Below are 25,754 nucleotides of genomic sequence, written 5' to 3' on the forward strand. Positions count from 1 at the left end.
TAAGTTTATTTTTTAGCATTTTATTCTTTTTGATGCTTTATAAAAGAAACTGCTTTGTTGGTGTATAGAAATACAACTGATTTTCATGTGCTTGCATTATATCTTGCACATTTGTCAAATTTGGTTATTAGTTCTAACATGTTATTTTGTGATTATTTTGAGTTTTCTATATATTATATCATGCCATCTGTGAAAAGAGATAATTTTACTTCTTTCTATCCAATTTGGATATCTTTTTCTTACCTAATTGCTCTAAAATGCTATGTTGAATACAAGTTGCAAAAGTGGGAAAAGCTTTCAGTTTTTCATCATTGAGTATGGTTAGCTGTGGGTTTTTCATATATTCCATATAATTTTTTTTTTTTTTTGACAGGCAGAGTAGACAGTGAGAGAGAGACAGAGAGAAAGGACTTCCTTTTGCCGTTGGTTCACCCTCCAATGGCCGCCACGGCCGGCGCACCAAGCTGATCCGAAGGCAGGAGCCAGGTGCTTCTCCTGGTCTCCCATGCGGGTGCAGGGCCCAAGCACTTGGGCCATCCTCCACTGCACTCCCTGGCCACAGCAGAGAGCTGGCCTGGAAGAGGGGCAACCGGGACAGAATCCGGCGCCCCGACCGGGACTAGAACCTGGTGTGCCGGCGCCGCTAGGCGGAGGATTAGCCTGTTGAGCCACGGCGCCGGCCCCCATATAATGTTGAACATTCTTCATTCTGTTCCTAGTTTGCTGAGTGTTTATTTCCTCAAAGGGTATTAAATTTTGTCAAATGATTTTTCTTTGTTGAGATTGTCATATTTTTCCCTTTTATTTTCTCAATGTGGTATATTATATTGATTTTCATGATGAACCATCCTTGTTTTATAGAAATAAATTCCACATGATCATGGGATATAATCCTTTTGAGAAGGATTCATGTTAATTATTGTTTTTCCATGTGGCAGAATGTACTAGTGAAGCCAGTTGGTATAGTACTTTATTTGGGGATGTATGCTCACATTTTTAATGCATACAGTATATGCAAACAATTGTATGTTATTTCCCTATATTATATGTTAAATCAATCATTTCATTTAATTCTTGTGTAATGATTAACAAGCTTAGCTCAGTGTGTTAGTTTCTCTGGGAAGCTTCAATTGAAAAATCACTACAACCTTGGTGGTTTAAAACAATAGAAATTTGTTCTCTCATACTTATGAAAGTCAAGAGTCTCAAATCAACATGTCATTAGGGATGATTCTTTTTGCATGATGAGGGAGAAACTGTCCCCTTCCTTTCTCCTGGCTGCTATTGATTGCTGACAATCCTTGATATTCCATACTCAGATTGCCTACCTCATATTGTAGTTCTGTGTGTCCTTTTCTGCCTTTTACAAGATATACTCATTTGATTTAGGGCCTACCTAACTCACTATGACCACATTTTGATCCTTATCTTAAATATATCTTTTTTTTTTTATTGCAAAGCAAGGTTTATTTCACTGCTTAACCTTTATAATTCACCCTGATCAGAAACAAAAATATTTTTTTTCAAAAGTGCATGTATGTTTTCCTTTACATGCCTACTAAAAATTCCTTATTTTATTTTTTAAATGACAAAAAAGAAACCAAAAAATATAAGTTAGTAATTAACATTGATAGTGATCTTGATACAAATAGAATATTTGAATAAGGTCAATAGATATTTGGTTGGTTTATAGTTCACTAGTCTTGAATATATATCTTTAAAGACCTTATTTCCAAACAAGGTCACATTCCAAAGTTCTAGATGGACGTGAATTTTGGGGAATACTACTTAACCCACTACAGTTCACTTTATGGACCCCTAAAATACACTTCCACCCATACGTAAAATATTTTAATCCTGGCCGGTGCCGCGGCTCAATAGGCTAATCCTCCGCCTTGCGGTGCCAGCACACCGGGTTCTAGTCCCGGTCGGGGCGCTGGATTCTGTCCGGTTGCCCCTCTTCCAGGCCAGCTCTCTGCTGTGGCCCAGGAGTGCAGTGGAGGATGGCCCAAGTGCTTGGGCCCTGCACCCGCATGGGAGACCAGGAGAAGCACCTGGCTCCTGGCTTCGGATCAGCGCGGTGCGTGGGTCGCAGTGTGCATGGCCGCAGCGGCCATTGGAGGGTGAACCAACGGCAAAAGGAAGACCTTTCTCTCTGTCTCTCTCTCTCTCACTGTCCACTCTGCCTGTCAAAAAGAAAATATTTAAATCCCATTCCTACAAGCCCAAAAGTCATAAACCATTCCAGCATCAATTATATATCTCCAAAACTCATCTGAATGTGATTAACTCAAAAAGTGCTGAGTCTTATCTAAATCAGGAATTTTTGATACTCTGCCTGGTATATTCCAATACTAACTTCTTCTCTGTTGTGTGAACCTGCAAAACTAGAAACCAGATTATCTGCTTCCAAAATAAAATAATGGAACAGGCACAGACTAATCATTCACATTCCCTTGGGAAGCAATTGGACAGATTAAAAGTTCCAAATACAGACTTGGTTTTAAGGCATGGGAAAATTTCTCTGAGGCTTGATTTTCTGTCCTGTAGGTTCTTATGTATAGTTCCACCCTCAGTGGTAGAACTGGTATCTACCTTTGTATTCAGGAGTCTGTTCCTGAAATCATTTTTCTGTTTTCTCGAAGAATAGCATGTAGTTGCAGTTGAGTAATTATATTAGCTTGTTTTCTGTTTGTATAATTTTGGGAATTCAATAGCATTTTAATTTTGTATCATCTCTAACCCTTTCAGACCAATATAACAGAGTTCTGCTAGTTTCAAAATGTTTGTGGAAAATATGTTATCATTAAAAACCTGTGCATGGATTCCAAAATGTTTTGCACTAAAATGAATTTATTTTTTAATTCCATTTTCCATGAACTTTGTGAAGTACCCTGAGATTTGTAGTATATCAAGCTAATCTATGTCATTAGACCAGAGGGTTCCCCACAAATCCTTCTTAGATAAGCTCACCTCTATATTTGGCTTCTCCTGATTTGGTTCATTAGGCACCTCTTCAGTCTCTTCAGAAAAGGTTTCTCAGCTCATCCTTGGCCATGTAACTAGAGTATACTTTGACATGTGTTATAGTCTTGATAGACTGAGAATTTTCCAGATTATCAGGTTCTGGTTCGTTTTGCTTAAAAGTTTTCCCATCAGTTTATCTTTTTTCTCACATATTTTACTGTTGGCAGCAACAATAAACCAGTCTGCACCTTTAACACTTTTTTGGAAATTTTCTTAGTGATGCATCCAAGTTCATTACTTAACAGTTCTGTTTTACACCCTACATTGTAAAACATTTCAGCCAATTTTTCTGTCACTTTGTAAAAGGTATTACCTTTCCTCCATGGTCCAGTACTGTTTCCTTACTTTCTTCTTGAGACCATACCAGAGGCAGAGTCATATTTTCACTAAAATGCTTTCATGACAATACATGTTTCTCTAAGGCGGTAGCTTTTACTGCCATCATCTTACGCTTCCCTCTGAGCCTTCATCAGAATTGCTTAACATCCCTATTTTTACCAACAGCCTCTTTTATTTTATTTATTTATTTATTTAATTAATTAGAGATGGAGATCTTCCATCTGATGGTTTACTCCCCAGATAGCCATAACAGCCAGGGCTGGGCCAGGCCAAAGCCAGAACTAGGAACTTCATACAGGTCTCTCATATGGTGACAGGGTCAGACACTTGGGTCATCTTCTGCGTTTCCCAGGCCATTAGCAGGGAACTAGATTGGAAGTGAAGCAGCCAGCGTTGCAGGTGGCAGCTTTACCCACTACTCCACAGTGCTGGCCCTACCAACAACCCCTTTTAGACAATCTTAGCTTTTTCTGTTATCAGTTACCTGTTAGACAATAACCCACTTCCTGTTACCAATATCTGCATTAGTTCTTTTTTTTTTTTTTTAAATTTGACAGGCAGAGTTACAGACAGTGAGAGAGAGATAGAGAGATAGAGAGAGAGAGAGAGGGAGGGAGAAAGAAAGGTCTTCCTTCCATTGGTTCACTCCCCAAATGGCCCCCAGCCAGGGCTGCGCCAATCCAAAGCCAGGAGCCAGGTGCTTCTCCTGGTCTCCCATGTGGGTGCAGGGCCCAAGCACCAGGCCATCCTCCACTGTCCTCCCAGGCCACAGCAGAGAGCTGGATTGGAAGAGGAACAACTGGGACTAGAACCTGGTGCCCATATGGGATGCTGGCGCCGCAGGTGGAGGATTAACCAAGTGAGCCATGCCGTCGGCCCCTGTATTAGTTCTGTAGGACTGCCATGACAGACTTCCTCAGACTGGTTGGCTTAACAAAACAGAAATTTATTTTCTTGGTTTTGGGGTTCAGATGTCGAAAATAAGGATGTCAGCAGGATATTGTTCATTACACAGACTCTAGGGGAGAATATTTCCTTTCTTCTTCCAGCTCCTGCTGTTCTTTGTCTTGTGACAGCATAACTCCAATCTTTGCCTCCATTTGTACATTGTTGACTTCTCTGTATGTCCTATTCTGTCTTTTATAAGGATATTTTCATTGGGTTTAGGACCTTCTCTAATCTAATATGATCTCTTATTTATCTGCAAAGACTCTATTTCTATTTGGTCATGATCTGATGTTCCACGTAAACAAATTTGTGGATAAGAAGAGGAGGTTCTTATTCGACCCATTACAATCTCTTTTTAGGTCATTATATTTATACATAACCAGTATTTATACATAAACTCTTCATCGATTTTCAAAATTAAAAGCTTATGTAAAATTATTTTCTTTTTTTCAAAAGATTTATTTATTTCACAGGCAGTTACATATACACATACACACACATGTACACACACAGAGAGAATGAGAATCTTTCATCTGCTGATTCATTCCCCTACCTTCCACAATGTCTAGGGTTGGGCTAAACTGAAGCCAGGAGCCTGGAATTCCACTGGGTCTCTCACATAGTGTCTATGAATGGATGAAAGAATATATTCAAGGGCTGGCACCACGGCTCAATAGGCTAATCCTCTGCCTGTGGCGCTGGCATACCGGGTTCTAGTCCTGGTCAAGGAGCCGGATTCTGTCCCCATTGCTCTTCTTCTAGTCCAGCTCTTTGCTGTGGCCTGGGAGTGCAGTGGAGGATGGCCCAGGTCCTTGGGCCCTGCACCCGCATGGGAGACCAGGAGAGGCACCTGGCTCCTGGCTTTGAATCAGCACGGTGCGCAGGCCGCAGCGTGCGTTGCCGCAGTGGCCATTGGAGGGTGAACCAACGGAAAAGGAAGACCTTTCTCTCTGTCTCTCTCTCTCTCTCTCACTGTCTAACTCTGCCTGTCAAAAAAAAAAAAAAAAAAAAGAAAGAAGGAAAGAAATTATATATTCAAGCCTATTATTGTTACACCGAGAAAACTTACTTCTATAGGTTGTAAGATAAAAGGGGGAAATGTGGTAGGTTCATAAAAGGAACAGATTAAATAAAACATATCAGAAAAGTGAAATGTGCCAAAACAATAGGAGATGAGGTGAGGGGAAGACTGTAAAGAAAATTAAAAATGAGAAATAATTCAATGAATAGTTTTCTGTTAAAAGATAGGAAACTAATATATTTGGTTTCTTGCAGCTTCAGTCAAATTAATGATATATTAGAGTCACTGTAGTCTTGATATTCAGTCAAGTCAAACTGCTTGTGTCATTTCCCAGAAGAAAATGGTAGGAACTAGTTTATGTATTATTCATTATGTAAATTAAAATGAACATATTATTTATATACTAATAATTCACTAATGTGGTTGTATATGTTATATAAGGTCTGTGCAATGATATTTATCTATGCATTGCTTAAAGATGGGAATACATTGAAAAATGATTTGTTGGGTGACTTCATTGTGAGAACATCATGGAGAATTCTTACACAAATTAAGATATTTATGACATCATTAAGCTATATAATTTTATGGGACCACCATTGTATGTGAAGCCTGACATTAACCAAAATGCCATTATGTATTTGACTGTATTTGAAGGTGAATATTCACATGCTATTATCTTCTTTTACAAGTAGAAATTTGTTTTTTTGATGTAGACACTGAAAAGTCACACATAGTGAAAACAAATGCAAACTAAATCGCAAACACACATCGTCTAAACATGTACAAATTAACATTTCAAATAAAAGTAGAGATGAGGCATTTCCCCCCCTCAGTTATAAGAACTGATGTAGAATTATTATAGTTCAAAATTCAACAGCTTTTGGCCCTTAAGTCTGTATCAGAAATATTATTTTGCCTTTGAATTTTGCCATTCACAATAATGTTCATCCCTCATATTTAATAAATATCTGATAAACAGTATTACACACCAGTACTATAAAATGTTTCTCTACTGCTTCTTGATTCTTAAAATTAATCTCCTATATTCATGCTGGCCTGTAGAAGTAAATGTTTATGTCCTCTCTATTGCTTGCCAATTGTCTTGGTCTAGAAGAATTTGGTATATCAGATGTCAGAAATGTCCCTGGTTGACCTATCAACTCCTTGACCACAATTCTTTCCACATTGAATAATGTTTTATAATATGCTGTATTATCCAAACGTGACTTCTCTGGTGCTTCTCTGGTGGACAAAGAATTTTAATACTCATATTTTTAAAAATTATTTTGTCTAAAGTGTCATCTGATATCAGAATTTGAAATCCCATTGACCTACTAAGAGAGACAAATGTGTCTTGACAATTCAGAGACATTTAGTCATATTACATTCTAATTCATCTCAGCCTGGATGAAAGAAATCTTTACCTAATATAATTTTGATTTCCTGCTTTAGGAATCCTGAAACCATGGATCAATTACATATTCTTTGAGACATGCTTTAGATGTTTTTCTGGAAGCACCGCTACTACCCTAAAAAATTGAATGTATTATAAAACAGATCCATGGTAAGTGGGCATTTTTTCTTCTGTCGGTTTCATGTTCAAGTTAAATCTTGTGACTGTTGTAATGCTGCTCCCTGCTGGACAGAGTATAATTTTCTGAAGTTGGTACTTAATAGATGGGCAAATAACTGGTTAGCTGGATCCTACTAAGGAGCGAATCCTCAGCTACTTTCACAGAAAATATATAATATACAACAAAAGGAACTCTATTATTGTAATTGTGCTACACTGTTGCCATCATACTGATATCTGGAGCCTAATGAAAGCAATCTGATTTCTAAGCTTTTATGTGTGCTTCCTGGTTGGTGGCACCTAAGTTATAGCAAACATGCATTGATGGATACTTGTGAGTGGTGACTGTTTTAGGACTTCTAAAATACAAGTTTTTTTCTATGCAAATAATTTTACCGTTATAGTGATGACATATTTTGTTGTAATTCCAATTCTCTGTACTTTTGTTTTTTTAAAAAGGAAATATTTAAAACTCTTTCATTATAATTTCAATTAGATAATATTTTTATCTACTTTTAAATGAATACTATACTAGTATAGTGATCTTCAAGTATAACTTGTATTTTTGTCCTGTGATCCCACTACTGTGTTTTCTATATTACGCAGTTAACCATATTTACACAGTGACCCTGGGGTGGACTTAAAGTGTAGTGTCTGTGACCACCTATCACGGACCTCACATTGCATATATATACAGGTGTTCTCAAAGTTGATTTATAATTTGCAAGAATTAGAAGTGTGTTTCTTCTTATATTCAAGTTAAATACTGAATATTTTGGAGTGCAGCTGCACAAAATTTTTGCTTGGATATACATTGGAAATTTTCCTTTTAGGTAAGTATGCATTGTCTTGAACATAAGAAAAAGTGACAGAAATAACATTGAATGGCTAAGCAAACATCTAGTATAACCTGTTAGATGCTGTAGAGGCCTGGTATTTTGTGGGTGTGTGTATATGTGTGTGGTCACTGGGAAAGTGTGTGAAATCTGTACTTAATTAGGATTTTTGGAGAATTAGGCATAGTAATTTGTTTCTTTATTATTAAAATATTCTAACAGAAATTAGAAATATAGGCCAAGAAAATAAAATTGTTTGCAAAAAAAGAAACCTCTCTTTTCTGTAAAAATATATCAATGGTTTTTTAGAAAATATATCATTTTATACTGTTAGGCTTTAAAATATATGATATGAAATATATTTGTATAATACAAGGAGTAATTATGTAATAATTATGTAGCAACTATCTATGTCACTATAAAGCATTACTGTCATCCCAGAAACTACAAAGCATTGCTGTCATCCAAGAAACCCTTATTTTTTTCAGGGTAACCAATATTATACCTTTATGATAGTTAAATATCTAATTTTCTATATAACTTTATCATTTTCATAGGTATTCTTAAATGGTATGCTTAGTTTTGTTTCTTTTTAATCCTTGTGGAATCTTAGTTATTTTCTTTCTTAGTAAATATCTTGAATAGCCATCATGTCATTATGTGTAGTTTTATTCCATTCAGTTTCATTATTATGTATTATTCCTTTGACATAAATATGCCAGAATTATTCTACTGTTGTTGGATAGTTTGGGTTGTATCTGCTCTTTGGCTATTATAAACAACTTTGACATGAATGTTCTTTTACAAATATCCTGATTACATATCACTTTTTTTTATCATCTGTGAGATGACAAGTGATTCATTTAGATTCAGTGATTCAATTTAGAAAATATTTAATATCACAGGTACTTGATTATAGTGTTATTTTAAGAGAATTTAAATGACTCCATAAGAAATTTGTCATATCTTGAGAGTAACAAATATTAAAAACTGAAAAAAGTTCTGAAATGATTGTAATTTTCTTTAAGGACTTAAATGTATGATAAAGAGATATAAGTTTGAGGTAGTTTAAATATGGAATATGTATGGATAGAGTATAGTATAGATACGGAGTTTAATGAACTCTTTGTTTTACTTTGTTAGCACTGTCATTGTGTTTATTAGCATGTCAGGCTTTCTATAACCCTTCTATGGAGGTCTAGAGAGATTGAGTCACTTGAACAAGGTCATTTAGCAAGTTGGAGCTAGAAACCAGACCAACCTGTCTACTTGGCAGTTTTATCTTAAAGCAAACAAAGTAAAATCAGCGCGTTTTCTTGAGTGTGTCCAGTCATTTAAGAGGAAATTTGACTGAATTTCAAATTTCAGTTCTTTCTTATGGCTCAGAGTTGTCATTATGTATATCAGTCATTTGCAGAATTAAAATAAAGTGATTTCCTCAGAAACACTGCCTACGACTGATGGACTGTTTTCTCCTAAATTTTTCCAGACTGATAGGTGAGCTTTTGTTTCCTGAGAGCTTCTTGTGATGTGATTTTTTTATTGCTTCATTTTACCTTTCTCAAGTAATTCTTATCTTTTATTCTTAGTGCATTTCATTAAGTTATAGTTAAAATCAAAGCATTTGCCTAACGGTATACAGTATTTAGGGAACTCTTTCTTACGTTATGGTTCTATCCTATCTATTGAGTAAAGACCTATAATGTATGACATCTTTTCCAAATTTCCTTTCTATCAGCAGCTACTGAAATGGTCTCTCAATAACTGAAATGCAATCTAAATTGCATATATTCTGGTTTATCCTTATTTGGGAAGTAAACATGATCATTTAAATGTTTCTTACTAAAAAGTTATCATCCATTTGGAACTGGATTTATTTAAGGATTCCTTCAAATAGGAAGTCCAATGGACTTATGTATTTGTTTTCTAGTTGTTAAATATTTGATAGGATGAGAACTGAGATAAAAATAATGCATTAGATGATATTGCTTATTACAAATGGCCATCAGAAAGATTAAATAACCTCTGAAATAATAGATTTTTAAGGAAAATATAGAAAGCATATACATGTTTTAAGAAAATATTTGTTTAATAGAAAAATACATTTTTTAAAAGATTGATTTATTTGAGAGGTAGAGTGATAGAGGGAGAGACCAAGAAAGATCTTCCATCTGCTGGTTCATTCCCCAAATGTCCACTATGGCTACAGCCAAGCCTGTGTGAAGCTGGGAGCTTCTTTTAGGTGTCCCACATGCGTGCAAGGGCTATCTTCCACTGCATTCCCAGGCCATAAGCAGAGAACTGGATCAGAAGAGGAGCCACAGCATGAGCCAGCTGCCCATTGTGGATGCCAGTGCCATAGGCAGAGGCTTAGTCTACTATACCACAGCTCTAGCCCCGTGAAATACATTTGACTGCTTGCCTCATTATAAACTGTCAAATATGAATTGAAAAATCAGGAATAGGGAATAATTTGTTTTCAGATCACAAAAGAAATTGAGAAGAAAAATAGACATTTGCTGTCCTACCACATTAGTCATCAATATGATGATTTACTGTATTGATGAGGACGTTTTGAATTTGAAAATTTGTTTATTTATTTTAGGATTTATTTATTTATTATTTGAAAGAGAGAAAGAGATAGAGGAAGATCTTGCATTTGCTGGTTTATTGCCCGAATACCTGCAATAGCAAGACCTGGGCCAGGCCAAACCCCAGAGCCAGGAACTCCATTTGGGTCTCCAACATGGGTGTCAGATATCTAAGTACTTAGGCCATTACTGTTGCCTCCCGTGCACATTTGTAGGAAGCTGGATCAGAAATGAGTAGCTGGAGCTTGAACCAGGCACTATGATAAATGGAATGTGGGCATCCCAAGTGGAGGCTTAACCTGCTCTGTCAGAATGCCCACCATTAAAAATTAATTTGCTTTTAATCTAATTAATGAATTTTACAAATGCATTTGTGAAAAAGTAAAGAGTCCTATAGTTTATTGATCTGAGATGTCTATATAGTAGAAGTGCAAATTGACAATTCTATTCTAGAAAAAGAACAATGCATGTAACTTTTGTCACAGTACCAATCTGGGAATTTATTACAGATATACCTGTATACTTACAAAGTAACATATATATAAATAGGAGTTTTCATCCTGGCTTTGTAATAACAAAAGATTGGAAACACCTTTAATGTCTATCTAGGGTAATGATTAAATGAACTATAATATAGCTATACAATGAGATACTTAACAGTTACAACAAAGGGCAAAAACAAAAACAAATCAGCAATATGCAGATTGGAAAGTTTTCCTGCATGAATTGTTATTTGAAAAAATAGTACAAAACAGAGCGTATATGAAATTACTTTTTGTGTAAAGTGGTACAAGAAAAATCATATTATTTATATTTGCATAAGGACCATCTGGAAGAGTACACAAAACTATCCTATGCAAGGATGGGGAAGAAACTGAGGTACATGGGACTTTTACTATATATCTTTTAGATGAATTTTTGAGAATTAACATACATTATTTAACATGTGTTCCTGTCTAAAAATTATTTATGAAATAAGAGTGAAAGAAAGGGGGTAAGTCTGCTTTATTTACTTTAAAATTGGCCATCTTTGTTCATTTATCCCAAATCTGGCAGATAGTAAGCAAGGAATAAATATTTGTTACACAAATAAGCAATGAACTCTATATTCTTTGAATGATCTTTCTTACATTTCTGTACCATAGTCAAAATGATTTATGATTTGTAATACTTTTCCCCCTCATTTTGAAAAGTTATTTTCAGAAATAAGGTAAGAAATGAAATGTGACTAGCATTGTGATGCAACAGGTTAAGCCGCTGCCTGCAATGCCAGCATCCCATATGGGTTCTGGTTCAAGTCTCAACTGCTCCACTTCCCAATCCAGCTCCCTGCTATTGTACCTGGAAAAGCGGCAGAAGATGACCAAGTGCTTGGGCTCCTGCCACCCACATGGGAGACCCATATGGAGTTTCAGGCTGTTGACTTTGGCTTAGTCCAGCCCTGGCTATTGTGGCCATTTGGAGAGTGAACCAGCAGATAGAAGAACTCTCACTGTTTATCTCCCTCAAATAAATAAATAAATCTTGCATCTGCTGGTTTACTCCCCAAATGGCCAAAGTGAAGCCAGAAACCCTGAGCTTCTTCCAGGTGTAGGGGCCCAAGCACTTGGACAATCTTCTGCTACTTTTCCCAAGCTGTTAGCAGGAAGCTGGATCAGAAGTGGAGCAGCTTGGACTTGAACTGGCACCTACATGGGATGCCAGTGTTGCAGGCAGAGGTTCAACCTACTGTACCACAATGCCAACCCCTATAGTTTCTAATTATCATGAAATTTTACCAATTTGTTTGATACTGATTTAAAGGGTAAATTTCATTTTCTTCAACTGCATTGAAAAAGTAAAATCAAAATTTTCAATGAATATTAAATTAGGTAATCAATTTTTATGATTAACAAATAAAAGCTTAATGAAATGTGAAGGCAAGAGAGAAAATGGCAAACATACATCTCTGCTCCTTTAGTTTCCTGCATAAGGGCAAATTTTCGGTCTCAAAATTTTAAAAGCTCTGTTATGTTAGCAGTACTTTTTTTTGACAGGCAGAGTTAGACAGTGAGAGAGAGACAGAGAGAAAGATTTTCCTTTTCCGTTGGTTCACCCCCCAAGTGGCCGCTGTGGCCGGCGCACCATGCTGATCCGAAGCCAGGAGCCAGGTGCCTCTCCTGGTCTCCCATGCGGGTGCAGGGCCCAAAGACCTGGGCCATCCTCCACTGCCTTCCTGGGCCACAGCAGAGAGCTGGCCTGGAAGAGGAGCAACTGGGACAGAATCCGGTGCCCTGACCAGGACTAGAACCCGGGGTGCCGGTGCTGCAGGTGGAAGATTAGCCTAGTGAGCCGCGGGTGCTGGCCAGCATCAGGTACTTTTAACACGAAGACTAGACATCTGTTAATATATTGGGAGGCAAGGGAAGATAATAGTATGATGATTTTTAGCAGTCCAGGAAGTTATCTATTATTCAGATAGGTGTAATAAGAACCCTCATTCTTTCTTTAGATTATACACGTCATTTGTTCATTCTTTATTTTTATTGATTTTGAAAAAAAATTATTTATTTATTTGAAAACGACAGTGATAGAGAGGGAGAGAGACAGAAAGAGAGAGAGGGTCAGAAAGAAGAAGGGGGAGATTGGGTAGGAAGGAAGAGAGAGAAAAAGAGGGAAAAAAGAGAGAGGTATCGATCCTCCTTCTATTGATCACTTCTGAAATGGCTACAACAGCCCAGGCTGGGTCTGGCTGAAGCCAGGAACCAGGAACTCCATCCAGGTCTCCCAGATGGTTTGCAGGAACCCCCATACCTGGGCCATCATCCACTGCTTTCCCATGTGCATTAGCAGAAAGCTGTGTTAGAAGCAGAATAGCAGGGACTTGAACCTGCACTCTAATAAGGAATGCAAGTGTTACAATACTGACCCCCTAAATTTCTCATGACAAGGATTTTGACTCCCTCTGTGGTTTTGCATGTAAAACTGCCTTTTAATGAGTGTTACCCTCCTATATAAGAAGAAAAATACAGTATTATAAGTAGGTAGTTTAAGTTTTCATAAGCAAAATATACTGATGTGAGTAGATAGAGCCCAGATAAAGAAAAAAAAATCATGAACATTCTAAAAGGTACTTTCAGGCTTCTTTGTAGTCACTGGATCTGCTTTTCCCACAAGGATTACCACTACCTTGACTTTAAATAGCATAGATTAATTTTGTTTTCTGTTTTATATATAAATTATGTGGTATATATTTTTGTGTCTTATTTCCTTTGTTCATTATGTCTTGAGATTCATTCACACTGTTGCATGTAGTTGTAGTTTGTTTATTTTCATTGCTACATTCCACTAGGTGACTATGTTATAATTAGTCTTTATCAATTCTATAAGATGTTTGAATGGTTTGCATATAATGAATTCTACTATGAATATTCTAGTACATGCCTTCTGAATAATATATGAACATGTGTTTTCCATGATATATATGGAGTAAAATGACTAGATCATTAATGTTTGAATGTACATGGCCTTCAAATGTTTTTGCATCAAAATAAGCTTTTACTTTTTAATTCTGTTTTCCATGAATTTTTTAAGTGCTCACATATGTATCCAGCTTCCATTAATACTGTCAAATTTTTTGAAAGATTTATGTATTTATTTGAAAGGCAGAGGCAGAGAGAGAGAGAAAGAGAGAGAGAAAAAGAGGTCTTCTATCCGCTGATTCACTCCCCAGATGGCCATAACAGCTGGAGCTGCACCGATCTGAAGCCGGGAGCCAGGAGCTTCTTCTGGGTCTCCCACCTGGGTGCAGGGGCCCAAGCACTTGGGCCATCTTCTACTGCTTCCCAGCCCATAGCAGAGAGCTGGATTGGAAGTGGAGCAGCCAGGATTCGAACCGGCGCCCATATGAGCAAAGAGCTGGATCGGAAGTGGAGCAGCGGGAACTCAAACCGACACCCATATGGGATGCTGGCACTGCAGGTGTCGGCTTCACCCACTACGCCACACCACCAGCCACTGTCAAATGGTTTTAAAGTTATTGTACTTGTTCACCTTTATAGCAGGTGAGAATTCTAGTTGATCAACATGCTTGACCAGCATTTGAATTTTACTCATCTTTTTCATTTTTCAAATTCTCTTAGGTATAATAGTTTTAGTTTTTAGTTTTCTGACGTTTATGGTAGTTGAGCACTTTTCATATGTATATTGGCTATTTGATTATCCATTTGGGAAAGTGCTTGTTCACCTTTTTTGCTTATTTTTCTGTTGGCCTGTTTATCTTTCTCTGGTTTGTAGGAGTTCTTTATATAAGAATATGAGTCCTTTATTTAGTGTAGGTGTTGCAACTATTTGTCCCACTCTGAGGTTTACCTTTTCATTCTCTTAATAGTGATTTTTATGTTTAGTGATCTTTTTATCTTTTAAAGATATATTTATCTACTCCAAGTAGGTTTTGTGTTTTTAGTTTCCTTCTAAAAATGCTTTTCTTTTATTTTTTACATATGTAATTTTAGACTGTATTTTCATGTTAGGCAATTTTGCTGAGCTTTTGTACTCAAGAATCTCTATGTAGAACCAAATAAAAACCAAACTGAAACAAAACAAAACGCAAAAAAGAAGATGGACTTCAAGTTAATGACCATATTATGTACTTCTGCAGAATTTCTACTTAAGAAAACAGTGTGTTTATACATGTTACCTTGTATGCAGCTTTAATATACTGTTTGTTTTATCAATTTGTTTGCCTTTAATAAGAGTCTACTGTGTTATTCATGGACAAATTTCTGTGATGAAACAATGATTTTTATGATTTTCAATATTTTAAACAATTCTAATATTCATAAGTAGGTTAATGTAATAAACAAAATTTTGTATTCTCAGACAAAATTACTGTTACTGCATTGTAACATAAGTTGCTCTGTTCAAGCTTAGAATATGAAATATACAATTTTTTAATTGAAGGGAAATTATGTTTAACTTTTGTTACTAAAGCAATGTAGAAAACTGAGTATTATATTCGAAAATTATTTTTAAGCTTCTTTTAAATTATTTTAAGTAGAACTTCTTGTGATCATCCATTTGTATGCAAGTTCTGAGCATTTATGAGGGCTTCAATTATATTATTTATTGTTGGAAATATTTCACCATATGTTCTCATCATGTGCATTATTTTCATTTTAGGAAAATGTGTTTATATACCCTGCTATTTTAGTTTATATTGACCATAATGTACATTATTAACTTTGTGATTACTATATTACTTAATTTTATATTTATATCTCATAATGAGAATAACTATTTTGAATAATGAGAAAATATATTTTGTCTCTGATCACAGTACTGAAATTAAAGAAAGGTGATTGAATTTGACTCTTCACTAAGCATTTAGATATTTTTCACTTGTCAACTACCTTTTTTAGTTTAAAGCATCAAATTAAGTATTATTTTATTCTAGCTTTTATTTTAATTCATGCATTTAAAAACTGAAATTCAGATAAAAGATAGTTTCAAAATAAATTCAGTATATTATTTATGAGTGGAGCAACACATTAGCATTGGGTTCACAATAGATCATATCGCTTTTATTCCATCTTACAAGCTTAGCAGCACAAACAGAATAATCAACATATTATTTGGCTGTCATCTGCTGAACAGAAACCAGAGATCACAAGGAGGTTTTCCCTAGCTGTGGTGATGGCCTTTTTGTTCCAAGCCCCCATCTGGGAGGGCCATGGTGTGTTATCATATGGAACGCGGGGTTTTCTGTAATCTGCTTAGCTGCACTGCAGTTTGAATCTTCATTCCATGTTTGTGTAATTTATAATTTTAATGAGACCATGGCTCTTGTGGGCTTTGAAATATATTAAAAGCTCTTTTGTGCATATGCTTTTGTTCTTGCTTAATAGGCTCAGTGTATTTAAAACTGATGAATTTTTATTCATGATTTGGATGTCTGGAGATTAACTTAGACTGAATTTCATTGCACTCATCTATTGATTGTTAGAAAGTTATTTTTTTTGTTACTGTTATTTTGTTTTGCTTGTGTGTCTGTGTGTATGAATGTCTGTGTGATAGTTACAACCAGCAAAGAAGTAAGCTTATATAATATTAAAAGGCAAGAAAAAGTGGCATAAAAATTGGTTTAAACTTGTTCATCTTATTGATACTCATAATTCATCTCTAATCATAATATGTTAGATAAAAATTAAAATAATATCTGCAAAAACAACTTTTAAACAGGTTTATTTCTTAAGTACTTTTGTTGTATTGGAATCATCTTCCTGTGTATGACAAAAGTAGACTTTGTATTTAATTGTATAATATCATTTGTCTGTAGTCATTCTAAATGAGTCATTACATTTCTTGAACTAAATTAGGCATATGTTATATGTATTTTAACTATTTTCAGTTTTCCTTATTTTTACAAAACCCTTTTTATTAAAAGATTTTAAAAACTCCATTTATATGATGAAGACTAATGGAAAAGCTGCTACTAGTAACTTATAAAAATTAATCCTTTTTAGTTTGCTGCTATTCTGAAATATACCAAATGCTTCAAATCTCTATAGGTATTAACGAAATATATTTTCAAAATTTGTATATAAACAGTTGTATTGCACCATTGGAAAAATATCATAGCCCTTTCTCTGTTGAGCTCAATGAAGGGGTTATACTCAAACTTTACTAGTTTTTTATGAAGTTACAAAAAAGACAATAAAAAAATCCCTATATTTACCACTCTAAAGCATTTTGTAACTTTAACACAGCATTCTTTTTTGGTATTTGATGGTCAGCAATTTGGCAGGTACCGCCTTCTCCCCCACTACCCTAAAGCTAGAAATATGAAACAGAGACTAAAATGACAGGATTTTATACTTTCTTTACTAAGCTTATCCAACAGATTTGGCACTGGAATGTTTATTCTTCCATAATAATCCTCTGCTTCAATATTTTTATTAGTTTGTACAATTTGATTTAGCAAAAGAACATATTATTGAAAATATACCTGCTAAAGCAGTGCTGTCGAATAGAAATGCAATGTGAATTACTTGTATTTTAGTTGCCCAACTGTATCTTAAAATACTGTCTTTTTAACATGTAATCTGTAAAAACTATTAATAAAAACACTTTTTTTGTATTGTCTTCAAATCCAGTGTATACTTTATTGTGATAGTACATTTCAATTTGCACTAGTCACATTTTGAGTGGTAAGCAGCCTTAGGAGGCAGTGGCTATCTCATTGGGCTGTACAACTCTAAAAAAAGTATCATTACAAAATATGTATTTTTTGCATTTCTCACTGTTTATCCAGTAATTTCTTAGTAATTTTAACCAAAGAAAATTTTGTGTAATGTTGTTGAAATTACAAATGGGGCTTTTTATAGCTCTGTCACTGATATCATTGGTAAATATCTACTTAATACATAAAATCAGAATTATGTCACCTGACTCCTGAGTACCCATCAAATACTTTATAAACATGTTTAAAGATATTCTAATAATGAGACAATGACTAATGTAATGGATGTAGATGTTCTTCAAAAATTGTAGGCACATCAAATTTGCTAAATAAGCTGTATTTTGAGTATACTTAGGGGCTTAGTTTTACAATAATCCCATGGCAAGTCTGTATATATGTATACATACAGAAAGCTGAGAACTCTGTCCACATCCTTAGAAATTTCTGGACAGCTGTTTCTATGAAAATATATGAATCTCCCTTTTCAAATAAGCTTGCTTAGAGCTAGTGTAGGTATAAACTTTTTGGAGGAAAAAGCTGATCCTAAAGTATTCTGTCTGTAGGATTCTGAACGTTTAAAATATTCTGCATGTATTCAAATGAGAGAACAAATTACTTCACTGATCTGTAACTTTAAAAACAGTAATTCATAAAATCTTGAATTACAATTGATGTGAGTTTATTCAAATATTTTGTGTAGTAATGAAATGATTAAAGTGATTTGTATAAAATTCTGCAGGTGTACCTACTTTATAAAAAGTGTAGACCTTCATGTATAATTGATCTTCATGTTCAACTATGGTTTAGAGAAAACCATATATTCATGAGATCTCTGAATTTTCATATTTTCTAAATTTTGAGGTATATAACTTAATTTTTGTATAGATATCAGCAAATGCTTATATTCTTTGACTCATTTAAATATTTATTGACTACTCCTAGTGACTTCTTGCATTTGAAGTGTTGGCACAAAATGTTAAACTATTCTTTAAACAATACCTCTAGTTTCTTGGAGATGATAAATCCGTCCATTGATTTCCTAATTTTATTATGTACACAGTCAATTGTAATCCAAGATTACAGCAAACAAGATGTTAATTTCTAGACATAATCTATGTACATTTCAATTACAGAGCATGATTGTTAGAGAAGCACAGAATAAAAAGGAATAACATTTGTGCTATCCTCACAGGAGCTGTCAATAAAAGATGTAATAGGGGATTTAGGAATCTGGAAATGGCCCACTAATTTATGTGAATCTATTTTATTTCAGCTAGAAAGACCAAGCTCTTTTTCGTCTGCACTGCATATTGCAGAGCACAGGCTGTCTATACAAAACCAGGCGGCTGCATATGGATAGTCCCTTGATATCATTCACTTGCTGTGTAATCTTATTATGCAAAGTTCTAATCTTCACCTAGAATGAATGCCTCTGGGTCAGAATATAGTCATATCAGGGTTTTTGAGGTCATGTTTTGTGATCCTTAGCTTATTCTTCTAAGTAGGGCTGGGATTTAAAGGGTATTCCCCAGACACTAGCAGAGATAGACAGCAGAACCTGCTGCCTTTTTGGAAGACAAGACCAACATGAGGTCCCTGGTAGGATTAAACTTGATTTGTAGCTGTAGGATTTTTTAACAGATGTATTATTGGACAGGGAATAGGGGGCCACCAGCACAGCAAAATTGAATCATGACTGGCATTCTCAGGGAGTTTGCTGCCTGCTAAAACAGCAGCTGCATGTGGATTTGACTTCTTTCAGGTGAAGCGACTTCCAGTCATTTGGAAAGGATGGGATGAAAAGGAACCTTGGTGATAATTTTGATGTCTGCAAGATTTAGTACCAGTGTAATGGGATTATCGGTAACACCTTCACTGCAGAAAAAGCCACCTGGTGCTATAACTGGCAGCAACTGAGAACTAATCCTTTCCCATCTCTTGGATGTCATTCATGAAGCTCAAAGCGATTTCTACCCTGCTAACTGTGATTAATTTTATAAACAACAACAAAAAATCAGGTGATCAAGGCAAAGAATGTAATTTTATTAATTAAAATATGTAGCTTACTTTACGTGATTTAAAATTATGTAAGACATATGGTAACTCTAAACCATGTAATTAGAAATTTATTAAACTAAGTTTATTAATGATGTCTTTTGCACTTTTTAATAGTTGAGTGACATACAGCACTTGCTGTTGGTAAAGATTAATATTTGAGATTAAATATTAAATACTTTTATGCTCTTCTGGAAATAAGGCCATTATCAAATTATGAAAATGTCTGTGGGTATAAGGAACTGAAATAATTTGTTTTGTTACATATTTTACCTGTTTATGACTGTTTTTATTATTGTTAATGAAACATTTTTGGTGAATAAAACATTTAATAACAAATTATATAGGTAGATAGATTTGATATTTAAGGTTACGTTGACCCAAACAGCTGATGAAAGGACTCTTCTGGAAGGTGATCATAGCATGTAAAAGTCCTAGATTAGTTAATACTCATACAGACTGACTTATTTTTAAGAATCAATCATTCTTAGTCAAGTTTTTCTTGAGCTGATGATGTTTATTTGCTGTGAAATCAATGCATTAGTTAATTTTTTTATATTTTATCTCAGCTTAAAACTTTATCAAGTACTTTGTTTAGAGGTGTTAATTATTTTAATATTCTTCTCTTACACAATCCAGAATAAACTGAGAGAAAATGAAGTGAAATTATCCCATCAGTCACCCAAACAGTATGCAACATAACTGCCAAGACTAGAAAAGATAATTAGTATTGTCAATGTTATGATCCTAGAGTACTTAATTTAAAAATATTTATTCATAGAACTTAATTTTTATCTTACTGTATTTTTTGATTTAGTAGCTTTATATTTTTAAAAGTAGATTCTAAAAGTTCATGTTTTAGAAATTTAAAATTTTAGCTAAATGTACACTACTCAAAGACTTTATTGAATTCATAAGAATAATTTAATTGTCCCTGTTAAACATATTAATGTGTATTAATGTGCATTTAGCCTCTGTTGACATATAGTACCTATTTTCTGTATACTTTGATATAGCATCTTTACTAAAAAGATAAATATCTAATAAATCAAATAAAACAGAATAATTTTTATATAGTTCTTTCTTCAAATCTCCCTTAGCATACTTGTTATTTTTAATAAGTTTGACTTAAATGCTCCTAGGCTGTTGTATTCCAAAATGTATTTCTTCATTTTTGGTACATTTTAAATTGATGAATAGGAAAGTTTAATGGTATTTCTATTGAACTGCATTATGCTAGTTTATAAAGGATTTCTTTAGCTTTCTACTTGTAATTTTAGTAGTTGAAAAATTGCCTATTTGAAATTCTGCTATCATGATGAAAAGAACCATCCATGAAATAAGTGGACTGAAATCTCTTTCTTGTCTTCATTAATATTTGTTTTGTGTTTTATTTCAAGTTATTTTGTTAGTGGTTTATTATCATAGGATAGGTTTCTAAGGTTTATTATCATAGGATAGTTTTCTAAGTTTAAGCAGTGTTCCTTTAAAAACATTGGTACGGCAACTTTTATTAAACATGGTCAGTTTTTACTTCTCTACTTTTTGTGGATCTTTTTTTGTGGAGAGTTTTTTTTTTCTCCATCTTGAGCATCATTCTTATTTTATTGGAGATGGTTATCTCCTTTGGACAATCCCAAATAAACTGCTTATAATTAAATTCAACATAAAACTATAAGGTCTTAAAGATATACATTCTTTTCACATACATATAGTTATTTGAATTTCATACCTTATAAGACATTTGGCTTGTCTTCGAAAGTGAGATACTCATTTGCAGCCCAGGTGATGGGGTGTCAATGAAAGTTTAGGGTAGCATTTTTGGAGTTAAGAGAATGGAACATAAAGTGAGAGAAACTAGAAGAAAATTGTTGAGAATAAATTTGATGTAACAAAAAAGCAGCATGAGAATCATAGGAATACTTGTTTACTTAAGAGATGATAAATTTATTTCTATAAACAGATTATAAGACTATCTCTAAAGAACTATGCATAAACTTCAGGTGTGCACATGATAATGTGCCTATTATAATGCTAAATGATATTTATTCCCTTTGAATTAATATCCTTCCACTATTGCTCTCTTACTCTGAAATAGATGGGTCATATGGTGATGGGTGAATAATTGGTGAATAAATGGGGTTGGTTTTAGTATTTCACTCTTTTGAAGCTAGTGCTTGTGTTATATTAAAACTGCCAACTGCTTACATTCTTTGTAAATATACAGTGAGTTTTGATTTTAGACGTATGTAAAAAGTGAACTTCAGAAAATAACATTGCATTAATTAAATGCATTGTTATACTACCAGTATAAAATTCTCTTGATGAAAATTCATAGAATTATACAAAAATTAACATAGTATAAAAAAGTGAGTGATTAAATTTTATCAAGTTTCTGAAAATGCTCAGTGCTCTGAAATCACAGCACAAAGTCCTCTACTAGGCTTCTTTTCTGGGGAACTTATTAAAGCTACAGATTCTGTGGCCTTGCTCCCAGAAATTCTCATACATTAGCTCTGTGATGGCAGCCCGGGATTTAGATTTTGAATTTGTACTTTGATTGGTATTGGGTTTTCAGGTTATTTTGACACTGAAGTCAGATTTAAAACAGTGTTCATTGCTTTAAACCTTAAAGTGACTGCAGTTATTTCTTCTGGGAATGAAACAAAATGAACAGGTTTTAATAAAATCTTCATAGATGATGGAGATCAGAGTACATTGAATTTGCAGTTTTAGGAAATAAAAAATACCCTCTGAGTCTTACAGTAGATTTAACATTTATAGATTTGAACAGTTCATGAGCAGGTCTGAAGGTGATTTTGAAATTGCAGGAATTTGAATTACTTTGATGGAGAGGTGGCTGTGTGAGTGTGAATTATTTAGCTATTGAGCAGAGTACACTCTGCAGCATCCATGTATTAATGAGTCTTTGTTGTTTTCTACTTGTCACAATAACTTCCATTTAAGGTCTGAAATGGACATATCTTTCATGTACTTTATATGCATCATAATGAGAGGAAAATGTATTTTTTGTAAGTATTCTTGAATTTGAAAATCACAAAGGCCTCAGAACTGTCAACATTTATTTTTTCTCATCTAAGTGAAGGTAAGGGTAACAAAACTATGATGTGGAAATTTGTTTTCTGCTTCACCATTTATTTGTTTCTGCTCTCCTTAATGTGAGTATTTTTTTAATGCTAATGTGTTCTCTATCAGATCAAAAAATTGTGATATGAACTACTTTTCTGATTGGCTGCTTACACTTTAGAATGAATGAGTTTTTGTAAATATGTGGTGTCAGCTAACATTTGACAATTATAGTTTTTCTTCATTCCGAAACAAAATGTTTTATATTATTTAAAAAAATTCCAGATCTGAGAAACAACCAGATGGATGTTTCCTTTGTGACTTTGGCTATTCCTATATATACTAGTGAAAATTATAAAATGATGCAACTGCTTTCAAAAACAATTTGCTAATTCCTCAAAAAGTTAAAGACAGTATCACCTTGTGACCCAACAATTCCATTCCTAAGGTTATACCTAAGAGAATTGAAAACATGTATCCATGTGAAATCTGCATAACAATGTTCATAGCAACATTATTCATAATATCCCCAAAAGAAAAACAGTCTGAATGTCTATTAACTGATGAATAATAAACAAAAATGGTATATTCACACATTAGAATATTATTCATCCATAAAAAGGTGGTATATTGATATATGCAACAAATGAGCCTTTACATGATGGTCAGTGAAAGAAACCAATCACAAAACACCTATATTATATGATTGCATTTTTATGAAAATCTAGGAAAGGAAAATCCATAATGATATGGTTGCCAGGAGCTAGAATGAAGAGAAGGAAAGGTTGGAAAATGAATGCCAATGTATACAGGGTTTCTTTTTGAGGTGAGAAAAATATTCTGGAATAAGATAATCATGTTGATTGGAAAACGTTGTGAATAAACTAAATACTGAAATATATATATTTTCAAAGGCTGAATTTCATGTTATGTGAATTATATTTCATTTTTGTTTAAAAAAAGATTTTTTGCACTCCAGGGTAAATAAGTTCTAAATGATGTTACATTCTTCCTATGAAAGTGAAGGGTTTTGTTTTGTGTTGCTTTCCCTTAGCAAAATGATAGTGTCTGAGCAGGATATTTTTTGTAAAAGCTGATTTATTTCAGTTTTGTCTTTATTCTCATTGGGAGACTTTGCTATAGTCCTCAACAAGATTACCAACCTTGGAAGGTTTTGAACTCTAACTTCTGTGTCCCTAACATTGTGTGTTTTTCTATGATTGCTAACATCCCCACGATCCAGATCTCTTGCCTTTTGCCTACTTCTTTCTGCAAGGATTCTGGAAGTCTGACTCCTGTCAGGTGGTAATTTAGGAGCTGTCTGTTTCCTAGATGAGAGATGGTATGAACACTTGAGATTTCATTCTCTGTATGATTTCATCCTCACATTCTGTCTACCTTGATGGCCAAAGATTCCAGCCTCTTTCCTAGTCAAAGGGGCTTCCAGTACTGCTAAAATTCTTTTATTTTCCCGTGCTGTGAAAGTCCAGTGCCTTAACTGAAAAGGCCAGGTACGTGTGGCATGCTCCTGCATTCTGCTCTTCTCTCATAGATCCCCAGTCCTCAAGTCCTAACTGGTGCTTATTGCTTTTGAACAGTTCTTTTGCGCATTTTATCCCAATTCCATAGTTGTTCTTACTGTTTTCACCAAGATAGTTAGCCTGTTAGAAACTCCTCTGTCACAAATGGCATTAAAGTTGTCTCCTTGCTTTCTTTACTTCAATGCTCGATCATCTTTGTCTCTATTTAGCCTTTCATCAGTAGTCCTGCCTCATTGTTAGTCTTTTTCCTTTTGGAATTGTTACCGTTGGCTCTCAGACGTGTGCTATAATGTTTCTGTGTTTTAAAAAAACTTGCTTTACCCACATTCTTCCTACTGTTTTACTGTGGTGGTCCTCAACTGGAGCAATTTTGTATCCCGGAGGACATCTGGCAATGTCTGGAGACATTTTAATTAGTCACAATTAGAGAGGAGACTGTTAGCATCTAGAGGTCAGGGATGCTGCTACAACTCTGTCATGTGTGACATGGCTACCTTAGTAGAGCTGCCTGAACCTACAATGTCAGTACTGCTGAGACTGAGAAACTTTGCCCTACTGTTTTGCTGGCCTTCAAAGCCAAACTTTATTCAAAAGTGTTGGTTGGGTATGTTTTCTCCATTTCAATATCCCTGTTTCATATATTTTTGAAGTTTGTTTTTCCATGTAATAGTTTACATGATGTTTAAAGGTAAAATAGTGCTACAAAGCTTGTAAAGAAAACAACAGTATCCTCCCAGCCCTTTGAACTAAGTTTTATAGTTTTGGATGGTTAGTTATAGATAGAAGGAAGGTGTCTTTTCCTGGATAAAATGACAAAATTAGCAGAGAGTAACTCTTGGTAATTCTTCCTTCCTTATGCCTATAAACTTGGAGGCAGCAGCTAAGGTTGTTAGATAGTAAGTCCCTTATTTAAATTACTATTCTAGTTTTCTTTTTTTTTTTTTCCAGTAGAATATAATCTTGACTGAGACAGAAATTAGATTTTTAAGTTTCCCATGAAAGATGAGGGTGTTGTGGCACAGTGGGTTAAGCCACAGCTTGTGACTCCTTTGAGTCTTGGCTACTCTGCTGCCAATCCAGCTTCTTGCTGATGCATCCTGGAGGCAGCAGATGATGGCTCAAGTGCTTGACCCCTGCCACTCATGTAGGAGACCTGGATGGAATTCTTGGCTTTTGCCTGGCCCAGCCTTGGCTGTTGAAGACATTTGGGGAGTGAATCAGCATGGAAGATCTCTCTTTCTCCTCTCTCCTCCCTCTCCCTCCCCCCTTCTCTCTTTCTGTGTCTCGTGTCTCTCCTCCCTCCTCTCTCTTTTCCTTCTGCCCTCCCTTTCTCCCTACTTCCTTCTTTCTCTCCCTCTCTTCCTCACTTTGCTTTTCAAGTAGGTGAAGATAAATAAACATTAAAAAAAGATTTCCCATAACCATTCCAGTCTTATACACATGATTTTAGATATTTCAGAAATATACCACATTGTTTTTAAAGATTTATTTATTTATTTGAGAGAGAGAGAGAC

The 25,754-nt window shown here is 34.7% G+C and overlaps 1 protein-coding gene across 31 annotated transcripts in view; it reads left to right on the forward strand.

Annotated features, from left to right (window-relative positions):
• The window catches only part of IMMP1L (inner mitochondrial membrane peptidase subunit 1), an 84,118-nt gene that overhangs the window by 17,645 nt on the left and 40,719 nt on the right, over nucleotides 1–25,754 (forward strand). For 16 of the 31 annotated variants that reach the window (XR_011387820.2, XR_016217995.1, XR_016218005.1 and 13 more), the window contains one exon: nucleotides 6,791–6,902. The exons of 2 other annotated variants lie outside the window; for them this stretch is intronic. The gene's annotated coding sequence lies outside the window, so the exon portion shown is untranslated. Of the gene's footprint in view, nucleotides 1–6,790; nucleotides 6,903–7,670; nucleotides 7,745–19,319; nucleotides 19,576–25,754 lie in introns of all 31 variants that reach the window. 13 more of the 31 variants (XR_011387824.2, XR_016218009.1, XM_017345714.3 and 10 more) reach the window with 2 other exon arrangements.

This window comes from Oryctolagus cuniculus, chromosome 1 (genome assembly GCF_051225735.1).
Source record: "Oryctolagus cuniculus isolate XC-2025 breed Fujian yellow rabbit chromosome 1, ASM5122573v1, whole genome shotgun sequence".
NCBI classification, from domain to species: domain Eukaryota; kingdom Metazoa; phylum Chordata; class Mammalia; order Lagomorpha; family Leporidae; genus Oryctolagus; species Oryctolagus cuniculus.